The sequence below is a fragment of the Nylanderia fulva genome, unplaced genomic scaffold (assembly GCF_048542155.1).
Source record: "Nylanderia fulva isolate GAGA-0341 unplaced genomic scaffold, ASM4854215v1 Scaffold468, whole genome shotgun sequence".
Taxonomy (NCBI): Eukaryota; Metazoa; Arthropoda; class Insecta; order Hymenoptera; family Formicidae; genus Nylanderia; species Nylanderia fulva.
This window is the reverse complement of record NW_028190552.1, coordinates 40,811-54,719: the sequence shown is the minus strand read 5'-3', so window position 1 is coordinate 54,719 and position 13,909 is coordinate 40,811.

The following is a 13,909-nucleotide window of genomic DNA, read 5'->3' as shown; positions in this document are numbered from 1 at the left end:
ATTACCTTTCCTAATAAAAATTTGAGATTTAATTATTTTTAAATAAATATTTTAAAATTTATTATTATAAATAAATTTAAAATATTAAAAATAATTATATTTAATACTTAAATTTTTTATAAATTACTATTAAATTAAGTTAATGATCTTGAATTTAAGTTTATGTTTTAAAAACATATTAAAGAAATTTTAATTTTCTATTAACTTTTAAACATTTAATTTTTTTTACTAAATTATTATTAATAATATAAATTTAAATCCAAAAATTAATAAAATATAAACTAAAATTATTGGTAAAATAATTTTTTAACATAAATATATTAATTTATCATATCGTATTCGAGGAAGTATTCCATGTAAAAAAATTACTATTCTACATAAAATATTAATTAAAATAAAAGTTAAAATTATTGAATATTTTAATAAATTCCTAAATATATAAATTCTTATTAATCTAAAAAAAATAATTATTCCATATTCAGATAAAAAAATTAATGTAAACCCACCCCTAAAATATTTCAATATTAAACCCTAAAACTAATTCTGACTCACCTTCGATAAAATCTATAGGACTTCGATTTAATTCAGCTAAAATCCTAATAAAAACTATAATAAACAAAGGTATAAAACTACTATATATCATAAATAAAATTGATAATTAATAAAATCAAAAAAAGAATATCTCTCTCTTATTAATATAATAACTAAAATAATTAAAATAAATCTTACTTCATATGATAATATTTGTGAAACTGATCATATTGCCCCTATTATTGAATAAATTGAATTAGCTGATCATCCCATAAAAATTATAACATATCCTCTAATAGTTATAAAAACAATTATTAATAAAATAGAATAATTTAAAAAATAAATATTAGTAATGTAAGGAAATACTAATCATATTATTATTAAAGCTGAAGAATAAGGAAGAAAAGTTCTGGAAGGAAATAGAAGATTGGGAGGTGGTAGTGATGATGGAAACATGGATAGAGGAAAGGGGGTGGGAGGCGATTAAAAAAAGGTTACCGAAAGGATATAGATGGGAGAAGCAAGCAGCAAAGAGGAGAAAGAAGAAAGGAAGACTGATGGGGGGAATGATCATGGGGGTAAGGGAGGAGAGGGGGAAGATAAAAGTATCAGGACAGGAATGGGAGAAAAGGCGGAGGGAATAATGATGGCGGATTTAGAAGTAGGAAAGAGAAGTGGAGGGTAATAGGCGTATACATCAACGGGGACATGGAAAGGAAATTGGAGGAAATGAAGGAATGGATGGAAGAGAAAGAAGAAAATAATTGGACGATTTTGGGAGGAGATTTCAACGCAAGGACAGGTAGAAGGGGGGGGGTGATAGGAGGGGAGGAGGAAGAAGAAAGAAGATCGAAGGACAAGAAAGTTAATGAGGAAGGGAAGAAGTTGATAAAAGAGTTGGAAGAGGTAGGATGGGGAATCTTTAATGGAGGGATAAGAGGGGATAGGAAGGGGGAGTACACATACACAGGAGGAAGAGGGGAATCGGTGATAGATTACGTGGTGGGAGAGGATAGAGTAAAAGAAAAGGATAAAGAGAATGGAGGTGGGAGATAACATAGAATCGGACCATCACCCATTGATTGTAACGCTAGAAAGAAGAGAGGAGGAGGAGCTGAAAGGGAAAAGGGGGGGAGGGAAAAGGAATAAGAAAAAGAGGGAGATGGACAAAGAGGGGAGGAGAAAGAATAAGAGAGGAAATAGAGTGGGGAGAGGGGTGGAAGGAGGGGATTGAAGAGGAGCTAGAGGAAAAAATAGGAAGAATAGAAGAGGAATTGAGAGAAGGAGAAAAAGAGAGTGGAGAAGGAAAAAGGAAAGGGTGGTGGGACGAGGAATGTGAGAAGAAGAGGAAAGAAGTGAGGAAAAAGTTAAGGGAATGGAGGAAAAAAGGAGGAGGAGGAGAAGGATATAGAAAAGTAAGGGCGGAATATAAGTTAATGTGTAAAGGAAAAAGGGAGGAGGAGAGGCTAAGATGGTACAAGGAGGCGATAGAGGCAAGAACGGAAGGAGAGGTATGGAAGATTATTAACAGGGAAAGGAAAAAGAGAGAAGGGGTGAATGAGGAGATAAAGGCGGAGGAATGGAAGGAATACTTTATGGATTTATTGAAAGTGGTAAGAGGAGGAAAAGAAAAAAGGGAGAGGGATGAGGAGCAGGAGATAAGCAGGGAGAAAGTGAAGAGGATGCTGGGAAAACTGAAGAAAGGAAAAGCAGCGGGGGAGGATGGGATACCAAGTGAGGTATGGAAATATGGAGGGGAGAGGGTAGAAGAGTGGGTATGGGAAATGTGCAACAGAGTATGGAGAGGAGAAGGATGGCCGGAGAGGTGGAAAGAAGGGATAATAGTGCCACTGTTGAAAAAGGGAACGGGGAATAAAGTGGAAAACTATAGAGGAGTGACATTGATGCCAACGCTATACAAGGTATACGTGGGGATTTTAACTGAAAGGTTAAAGGAAGAAATGGAGGGAAAGAATATGATACCGGAGAGTCAGACAAGTTTAGGAAGGGAAATGGGGGTGATGGATAGTATCTATGTGTTGAATTATCTGGTGAATAAGAGGGTAAATAAGAAGGGAGGAAAGGTAGTCGCGGCATTTATGGACCTTTGATTCGGTAGATAGGGAGGTGTTAATGGAGGCAATGAAGAGGAGGGGAGTGAGGAAGGGTTTAAGGAGTAGGATAGAAGAGGTGTACAGGGAAACGAGGAGTAAGGTAAGAGTGGGGAAGGAGGAGGGAGAAAATTTTTGGACGGCAAGGGGGGTGAGGCAAGGTTGCCCAATGAGTCCGCACTTATTCAGTTTGCTGATAGCGGATATAGAGGAAGTGCTAAGAAAAGGAGGTTGGGGGGGGGTGAAACTGGGAGGGGAAAAGGTGCATTGTTTGGCGTACGCAGATGACATGGTACTGTTGGCGGAGGATGAGGAAGGGATGATACATATGTTGGGGAAAATGGAGAGTTATATGGACAAGAAAAGGTTAGAGGTGAATGTGGATAGGACAAAGGTAATGAGGTTTAAAAAGGGAGGAGGAAGAATGAAGAGAGTGGAGTGGAGATGGAAAGGAAAAAGGTTAGAGGAAGTGAAAGAATTTACATATTTAGGGTATCAGAGGAACGGGGGCAGGAGGCGCAGGTAAAGAACAGAGTTAGGAAAGCAGGAGCGGTGATAAGACAGGTGTGGGGAATGGGAAAGAGAAAGTTTGCAAGAGACTGGATGAAAAGAGTATGGCTAATGGAAAGGTTGGTGGGACGGTGTTTGAGGACATCTTGGGCGGCCTATATACTTATAAAGGGATATGTTTGATTATTCTTGATTTCTTTTTGATTATTGATGCTATTGTATCATTTGCTCCAAATACTTATAACGTGAAAGAACGTTGAGTAATGTATAATCAATGCAAGGATGTTCAGTATATCATCCAGTAAATTAGAGTTCAAATATTTCAATATCAATTTTTTTATAATATATATATATATATATATATATATATATATATATATTAAAATATAGAAAAATGATAAAAAAATATATTTCGGCGATTTAAAAATTTTTTAATATATTGAAAATATTTTTACTACATACACTATATATATAAGTGTAAAATAATTCAGAAAATAAATTTAAAAATAAATTTAATAAAAATCTACATACCAGCTGTGTGCATGTGTGCAATTGATTTATTACTTGAAATTTATTTACGGAATTATTTTGCATTTATATATTTATAGTGTGTGTAGTTGTAAAATATGATTAAAATATTTTCAATATCAAATTTTTAAGTTTATCGCCTATATACAAATATATTTCTATGATTTTTCATATTCCAATATATTATAAAAAAATTGATATTGATATATTTGAACTCAAGTTTTTTACGTGATTAAATATTCTTGCATTGAGCCATCATACGTTACTCGTAAGTTCTTTCACGTCATAAGTTATTATGTAGCAGAGAGAAAGAAATGAGAGTTATACAATGTAACATCAATAATCGGAAAAAATCAAGATAACGGTTGTCATATCTGTGTATATATATATATATATATATATATATATATATATAAACTTATATATTATATATATATAATATTTCATTTATTTATAAAATACATTTTCAATTCATATTCAACCTGAATGATATTTTCTATATGCTTATGCTATCCTCCGATCTATCCCTAACAAATTAGGAAGTGTAATTGCATTATTATCATCAATTATTATCTTATACTTTTTACCTCTAATTTCTATAAAATTTAATTCATTATCACATTTTATCCTTTAAATCAATATTTATTTTGAATTTTCATTAATATTTTTATTCTATTAACATGAGCAGGAGCTCAACCTATTGAAATACCATTTATCATTATTAGACAAATTTTATCATTATGTTACTTTCTTTATTTTATCTTATTACCTTTCCTAATAAAAATTTGAGATTTAATTATTTTTAAATAAATATTAAAAAATTTATCATTATAAATAAATTTAAAATATTAAAAATAATTATATTTAATACTTAAATTTTTTATAAATTACTATTAAATTAAGGTAATGATCTTGAATTTAAGTTTATGTTTTGAAAACATATTAAAGAAATTTTAATTTTTTATTAACTTTTAAACATTTAATTTTTTTTACTAAATTATTATTTATAATATAAATTTAAATCCAAAAATTAATAAAATATAAACTAAAATTATTGGTAAAATAATTTTCCAACATAAATATATTAATTCATCATATCGTATTCGAGGAAGTATTCCATGTATAAAAATTACTATTCTACATAAAATATTAATTAAAATAAAAGTTAAAATTATTGAATATTTTAATAAATTTCTAAATATATAAATTCTAATTAATCTAAAAAAAATAATTATTCGATATTCAGATAAAAAAATTAATGTAAACCCACCCCTAAAATATTCAATATTAAACCCTGAAACTAATTCTGACTCACCTTCGATAAAATCTATAGGACTTCGATTTAATTCAGCTAAAATCCTAATAAAAAATATAATAAACAAAGGATATAAAACTACTATATATCATAAATAAAATTGATAATTAATAAAATCAAAAAAAGAATATCTCTCTCTTATTAATATAATAACTAAAACAATTAAAATAAATCTTACTTTAAATGATAATATTTGTGAAACTGATCGTATTGCCCCTATTTTTGAATAAATCGAATTAGCTGATCATCCCATAAAAATTATAACATACCCTCTAATAGTTATAAAACAATTATTAATAAAATAGAATAATTTAAAAAATAAATATTAGTAATGTAAGGAAATACTAATCATATTATTATTAAAACAAATCTAATTATAGGACATAAAAAAAATTATAATTAGATTTATATACATAAAATAATTCTTTATTAAGTAATTAATAGCATCACTAAAAGATTGAAATAATCTTATAAATCCCACTTTATTAGGTTCTTTACGAATTTGTACATATCTTAAAATTTTTTGTTCCAATAAAGTTAAAAAAGCTACCCCAACTAATATAATTAATAACAAAATTAACAATCTTAATATATTTAACGCACTATAAAAATATAATCTTAAATTTTGACAAATTATTACTTGTATAATTTTTTTCTATTATACATCATTTAAATTCTAAATTTAATACACTTAAATTCTGCCAAAGTAATTTTATTTATTTACATATATTTAATCGATTAAATTTATTCATTAAAAAAAATATAATTTGAAAAAAAGTCCTTTCGTACAAAATTTTCTTAATTTTATTATAGATAGAAACCGATCTGGCTTACACCGATTTGAACTCAAATCATGTAAAATTTTATTAGTCGAACAGACTAAAATATTAAACTTCTTCATTTAATTTTTATTTTAATTCAACATCAAGGTCGCAATCATTTTTATTAATATAATCTTTCTAAAAATATTACGCTGTTATCCCTAAGGTAATTAATTTTTATAATAATTATTATAAAAAAAAAAAATTTTCTTAATTTAATAATCAATCCTTTATAAAAATTTCATTAATTAATGTTAAAATTATCTTTAAATTAAAGTTTATTTTATTTAATTATCCTCCCAATAAAATATAATCATTAAAATAAAATTTATTTCCTTAAATAAATTTAAAAATTATATTAAATTCAATAGGGTCTTTTCGTTCCATAATTTCTTTTAAGAATTTTAACTTAAAATTTAAATTTTAAATCTACAAATTGAAACAGCTTTAATTTCATCAATTCCTTCATTTCAGTTTTTATTTAAAAAACAATTGATTATGCTACCTTTGCACAGTCAATATACTGCGGCTATTTAAAAATCACTGAGCAGAAATAATTTTAAATTATTATCAAAAAACCATGTTTGTGTTAAACAAGTAAATTAAAATTTTAATTTAATAAAATAAATTTGCCTAATTCTTTAATTATATATACATATATATTTTAAATTTAAAAATTTCTATATAATTAATATAAATATACTTATACTATCATTATTTATTAAAATACTTAATTTATTTAAAATATTTTTTTATTTAATTAAATCAAATTTTCAAATTATTATTATATTTAAATTAGAATAATCCATTCCATAATAAATTATTAAATTTTTATAAAAAATTTTTAAAAATAAAAAATATTTTTCTATTTAAATCATTTATATTCATAAAATATTTTAATTATAATTTATAGTTAATCCCATAAATTTTTTACATAAATTTACTAATTAAATTTTATTAATAATTTAATTAATTGTAAATGATTTATATATAAATTAAATTTATATAAAAAAAACTAGATATCATAAAAGTGGATTAAAATATCTTTTCAAATAAATATTTAAAATAATTTTTATACATTAACTTTAATATTTTATTTAACTCATTTTATTCCGAGAAATTTAAATTATTCCAATAAACAACAAAATTTAATAATCCCTGATACAAAAGGTACAATTAATAAAATTTACTTTTATTTAATTAATTAATTTATTTTAAATTTTCATTTACATTACTTATATCTATAATATTTATTTAATTTTTTTTAATACTTTAACAATTCAAAAACTAACTCTATTTAATTTTTTATTATAATTTTATTTAATTAAAATAATCACACACACAAATCATATTAAATTTTTCATAAATATTTAAATTTAATTTTTTTTTAATTTTAATAAATCATATTAAATCATTAATCTTTTCAATGTAAATAAAATATTTTTAAATAAACTAAAATTTTTTTTTATTTTAAATACATTTTCCAATATATTTACTTTGTTACGACTTTTCTTACAAATCATAATTAATAAGAACGGCGGGCAATTTGTACATAATTTAAATATAATTCAACTTATAAATTTTTATAAATTTACATTTAAATCCTTTTTAAATAATAAATTTAAATATAATTTACAAAAAAAATATTTTTCAATATAACTCATTTAAATCTTAATAATTCTACATTTTGATTTGAATTTAATTTATAATATAAATTTATAATTAAAATCTCTTAATTTAATTTTCAACAATATATAAAATATTTATATTAAGTTAATCCATTTGTGGATTATCAAATTAATCAACAAGTTTTTCTAATATAATAAATTACCGCCAAATTTTTTATTTTTAATGCTTTACATTTAATATTTAATTAATTTTATTTTTATTTAAATAATAGGGTATCTAATCCTAATTTCTTTTTAAACTTAATTAGAAATAAATTTTCCAAAATAAATTTTTTTTATTAACTAAAATTATTACATTTCACTATAAATAAAATTAAAAAAAAAATATTTAAATCTCCTTTTTATATTCTTTTAATTATTAAAATTATTTATTCTTATCATCAGTTTAACCGCAATTGCTGGCACCTAAATTTATTAATAATATAAATAAAATTATCTATTATAATTTTTATTAAAATAATTATTTTAAATATTAATTAATCATTAAAAATTATTTAAATTTTAAAAAATTTTTTTATAAAAATTTATTTATATTCAAATTTTATAATTAATTTATAGAAAAAAAATTATTTCCCTACCTTATTCACTAATTTATCATATTTATCTAATTCATTTATTTTTTAATCAATATATAATTTAAATCAATATTAAATTTAATAAACATTTAATTTATATATTGACTAAAAAATAAATATGACATTTCCTACCACATTCACTAATTTATCATATTTATCTAATTCATTTATTTTTTTATTTATTTATAAAATACATTTTATAAATAAGTAAAATATTATACAGACAATTTATTACATAAATTTTTTTATAAATATAATAAATTATTTATTATATATATTTTTATTTAATTATTTATATAATAATTATATTTTAATATAAATTACGCACACGGATAAGAAATATTTTACATTTGCTCATCCCATATAAAAATATAAAAGTAATGGAAATTAAATTTTACATTAATTTATACTAGTATTATGAGGTAGTTAATACATGAAAATCATATAAGATGAATTCTGTACATCGATTAGCATAATATGATTACAAGTCAATAAATGATTTTGCTAATATATTATTTTGAATAAAAATTAAAAAAATATAAAAACAAAAAGAATGAAATTAATAAATTTTCTTCATTCTTTGTTTTCTTCTTCTATTAATTATTTTTTCTATTATTTGAATAAAAGATGTATCGTGTGTAATAGATTAAATAGATAGATAATTTATATAAATATATAATTATACGTTTTGAAATTTATATATATATATATATATATATATATATATATATATATATATATTAATTTCAATATATACATATATATAAATTATTATTTATCTATTACATACGATACGCCTTTTATTCAAATAATAGAAAAAATAATAGAAAAAATAATAGAAAAAAACAAAGAATGAATAAAATTTATTCATTTTATTTTTATTTGTTTTTATAAAATTTTTATTCAAAATAATATATTAGCAAAATCATTTATTGCGACTTGTAATCATAATATTACGCTAATCGATGTACAGCATTTATCTTATAAGATTTCCATATGTGTTACTACCTCACAATACTATTATAAATAAATGTGAAATTTAATTTGCATTACTTTTATATTTTTATATATAATGAGCAGATGTAAAATATTTCTCATTCGTGTGCGTAATATATTGGTTTTTGTATTTATACTGATTTTACACATATCAAATGCAAGAGAGACAAAGATAGAATGATACTCTCTCCTTGTCAAGCTGTCAGTATGTTACCACGAAAATTTCCCCATGAGTATAGATCTAGTGAGATTTGTTCATCCCAAATATTACATAAAAAGAAGTTACGTAGCTTCGTGAAATATTTTTTAATATATTCTTTATATAATAAAGCAGGGAGACAAAGAGTCAAATTTTGCATTATTGCTCTTAAAAATTTATAATAAATTAAATACGATCTCGTGGCTAACCCAACCTTACCCGCTGCTAGCTGCGCATCTCCCCAAATTATATTATGAATTTTATATTTATCTTTTTTCCAAAAAATCGATCTTTGTCTCCCTGCGGACAATCCTACTGATTAAGAATATCGTAAATTTAATAAGATTCATTAAGTATTTTGGCTAATATATGGGATGAACGAATCCGTAAGTCCCGGCCGGCCGATAGGCGTCTCCACCATGTCGCCTGTCGACCCTTAAATTAATTTATATATATATATATACATATATATATATATATATATATATATATATATATATATACGCACATATGTGCATAAGCATATATAAAATTTACAAAAAGTAGGTACTTATTAGCCTTATTACGCTACTGCCTTCTGCTACGGAAGGCCAGAAAGCATTTTCAGGCCGTATCTCGCGAATACCGGCACGATAGAGGAACAAGGAGAACACGTAATTATCGGTCCTTGTCTCTCTACGGTGCGTCCGTGTGAGCAATGCAATAGTGTATGTACGTGTACAGACATGCACCACTACATAAAACCCGAGAATTGGTTTCTCGGCGTTGGCAACACTGAAATCGGAGTTTCGCGTTGTCACCGCGCGAGGTCTCCAACATCAATTCGGAGTTTGGCCGGCCGACCTGTCGACCCTTAATTGACTGTTCATTAAATAATTAGGCCGGGTCTACAATAGATGTAGTAAGCTCTAAGCCTTAAAAAATTGATCAATCACAGTCAATTATTTTCCTCATTCTTGACTGTGATTGGTGAATTTTTTAAAGCTTAGAGCTTACTACACCTGTTGTAGATCTGGCCTTTTTTTTTTTTTTTTTTTTTATAGTGAGGAAATTTGCTTTAACCAACAAACCGTACCGACTGGGTCCTGAGGGAGGACCCAGAAGGCGTGTGGGGGATTCTCCACCTCTGAAGGAGGTGGCCTGACCCAAACCTAAAACCTCACTGAAACCCTTGCCTTGACGGGTATTGTCCACCGGGAACCGCTTCCGCATAACTTCCAGTGGACACCCTCGGCCATGACCCCTTTCGGGGCTCTTCCCCCTGGAAGAAGGTGGTGGTTCCTCCAGGAACACACTTCCCGCGCACACTTTCCCTACCTGGGAGAGGGCAGCAAGAGGGAGCCGGGTCCGAACCCCCTCTCTTCGTCCCAGGGACAGCGTGCAATGAGATTGAAGCCCTCACTCCTCACTCGTGCCGTCCCCGACGGAAGCGGTGAAAACCGCCCGACAATAAACACAAGACGTCACATGGACATCACAAGACTGAGACGTCACAAGGACATCACAAAACTGGAACACGGTGCACAAAACATGTACACAACCACAATCGTGACCAAACTAAGTAAGGGCCACAGGCCCAGCCCACAGAGGGCTAACATAAAAAGCGCAGAGGCTGAACCACATTGAGTGGGTGAAAGGATAGTATTTCACCCACAACAAAAGACAACGAGGTTGACTAGCAACAACAATAAAGACCACAGACAGAGAGCGTAACCGAACCTGCCAGTTCCGATTAAGGAACAAATTGCAGGCCGCAGCTCCCATAATCCACATTGTGCGAGGACAAAGACTAAGACAGAGAGCGTAACCGGACCTGCTTGCCTCCCGCAAGGAAGGACGAGTGTAGGCCGCAGCTCCCATAACCACATTAGACGTGACTAACGAATAGACATTGAGGAGGTCGAGGGAACCGCGGAATCACCTAGCGGCGCCCCCGGCGACACCCCGGCCTCCGAAACGCACATCGCCACCGGAGAACCCTCAAGAGAGGGCCCCTCGGGGCGCTGACGATTTTGGGGGGAGGAACGCACACCAGTCCTCCATAACCCCTTGGGGGGGATTATCCTCCTCGCACAAGAGCTAGAGCCGGCTCTGTGCTGTGAGGGCCTACCGGCCCCTTTACACGCTAGGCAGGAGGGCGGCGCCACACATTTGGCTGCCAAATGCCCCCTCTGACCGCAGCGATAACAGCAACCGCTGCGATCGGCCTCAGATTCGCACCTATTCGCTGTGTGGCCAAAAGCATGACACCTAAAGCATTGCAAGGGGCGACGGGCAAGTGGCGTAACCGTCAACCGCCACCACCCCCCACTCAACGCTATGCTCCCAGCCTTGATGAGCCTACGCGCGGCCCCGGCCGGACAACGGACCCACAGCGTCCCGACGTCAGAGTTGGGGAACAAACGAATGTCCCCCATCCTAACCTCGCCCGCGCTACATCCAGCCGCCGAAACCACCTCTGAGAGAATATCCTCCTTCGAGATGAGGGCCATAAGCCCCCTCAACCGAAACTCCCCCATGCGGGAGGGTCGACTCACCTTAACTCCACTCCCAGCAGAGAAGTCCACCTCTCGCAGCTTGGACGCCAGCTCATCCGCTAATTTGGAAGAGTCCCTTCCTTGGACAGACAACAAAATGCTACCCGTCGCCCCTCGACGTAGCCGCATCGTCCTTATGCCCAGTTTGGGCAGGTCCAACTTCTGCTTTGCCTCACGGAGAACCGAGGCATACGTATTCTCGCGCTCCCCCTCCTCCACCGTACCGACCGTCAGTGAAACCACCGACGACGAGGGGAGAGAGGGAGGCACACGCTTCTTCCTCTCCACGCGAGCCGGAGTGCCCGCCGCACCACCTCCAGGGGCAGGCCCCGAGCGACGACGACGACGCCGACGACCACCACCACCAGCTACAGCCCCGCGCCCCGAGGCATCCGCCGAGACCTCCGAGGAAGCGGAAGCAGCGGAGCCCCCAGGAGCGGGAAGCCGCATCGGTGCAACCGCACCACCAACACTTCGCTGCGCGGGCGCACGCATGGGCGTCGCTCCAAGAAGAGCAGGCCCAGCCCGCCCCGCAAGCTCCGACCTCAAAGAGGCCACGACGATTGACGCAATGTCGCCCCTCAAGTCGTTAATACGACGATCGATAAGGGACGACACCGCCGCCACCGTAACCGGACAGTCCTCCCGCTGCCGCTCAGCAACGAACTCCGGGGATCCGCCGGTCTGGTCCAAAGAAGAAGAGCGAGCTCGCCGCTTCCTCTTTCTCCTCTTCCCGGTACTCGGAAAGTAGCGTGACTCCACTCCCGGCAATACAGCCCGAAGCGAAGCCAGCTCCTCCCTCGTACTCTCCAACTGGGTCTCCAGAGCTGAAATTCTCAATCTGAGACCCTGGTTAGCACTGCGTAGGGCATCCATCCCGGGGTCAGCATCCGTCGAGACCCTCGTGATCAGCTCCTCGATCACACTACCCAGCTTCATCGAAGAAGTCCGAAGCTCCCTGGCAAAGAGATCCTCGATGCCATGGACTCCGGCCAACTTCTCCACTTGGGTAGTGAACGTACCCGCAAGTTTACTTAGCTCAGGGGCAGTCTTACCCCTGAGCGCCACCTTGTACGCCTCCTCTGAAGGCGCGTTCTCCCGCCCTACCGCGGTGAGCACCGGGCCCAAAGATGGGTCCAGCACCCTCCGCAGGTCCGCGAGTTGTAGCTCTACGCGAGTCGCCTCGTTGATTCCGCTCCTTGGCCTCCGCGAGACCAACATAATCGCCCGTGGTCCTCGGACGACCCCTGCCGCGCGCGCCGCTCTTACCTGGGAGGTCCGCAGCACTCTTCTTGGGAGGGTATTGCTTCCTTCCCGTGAGGATCCTCTCATCATGGACCTTCCATGTTGGATCCTCCTTCTCGGCCTCATCCTCCGAAGGCGACGAAAGGAGCGAGACAAAGGTGAGGTCTCCCCCAGCTTCCTCGTCGTCGCTCGCAGCACGCACCTCCTCCGGAGACGGGAACGGAAGTCCCTCACCACTGTTCTCGAGGTCACACAAATATCCACCACTCACGATAACCGGAGACGGTGGACCCTCGGTACCGCACGCGGGACACTTCTGGACAAAGTCCCAGCGTTCCCTTGAGCACCAACACTTGATTATGCGCCTCTCGCAATATTCGAGGAGCACCTGATACTCCTCAAGCTCGCTGCACCTGGAATCGACCCGTGCAAGCAGTTTCCTAACATACTTAGGATCGATTCCGTCGTCACGCGCCATGAGGCCCTCGTAGGCTTTACGAGTCCTCCTGCTGTCCTTCCTCGGCACTGTTGCTGTCCAATCCGCAGCCCCAGCCGGCAAAACTGCGGACGACCTGTCGTCTGATGACGACATGAGGGGAGCCAGGCCTACACCCCCCCCCACGCCGGTTCCTGGTATCCGACTCCAGGACGTCAGATTTCAGATTTCTTCTTGTTGTCCATCCCATCTGTAACAAGAAAATTGGTTTTTTCTGTCGGGGGTTTTTCTTCCCCTTAGGAGGTTGCCTTACTCAGCTAACGAGGCCTCCCCCCCGGGTGTTATCTTCGGTGTTTTCCTTCACCTAGTGCAGTGGACAAGTCCTTTTTAGGGCCTGCACGCCCATCACTCCCCGTT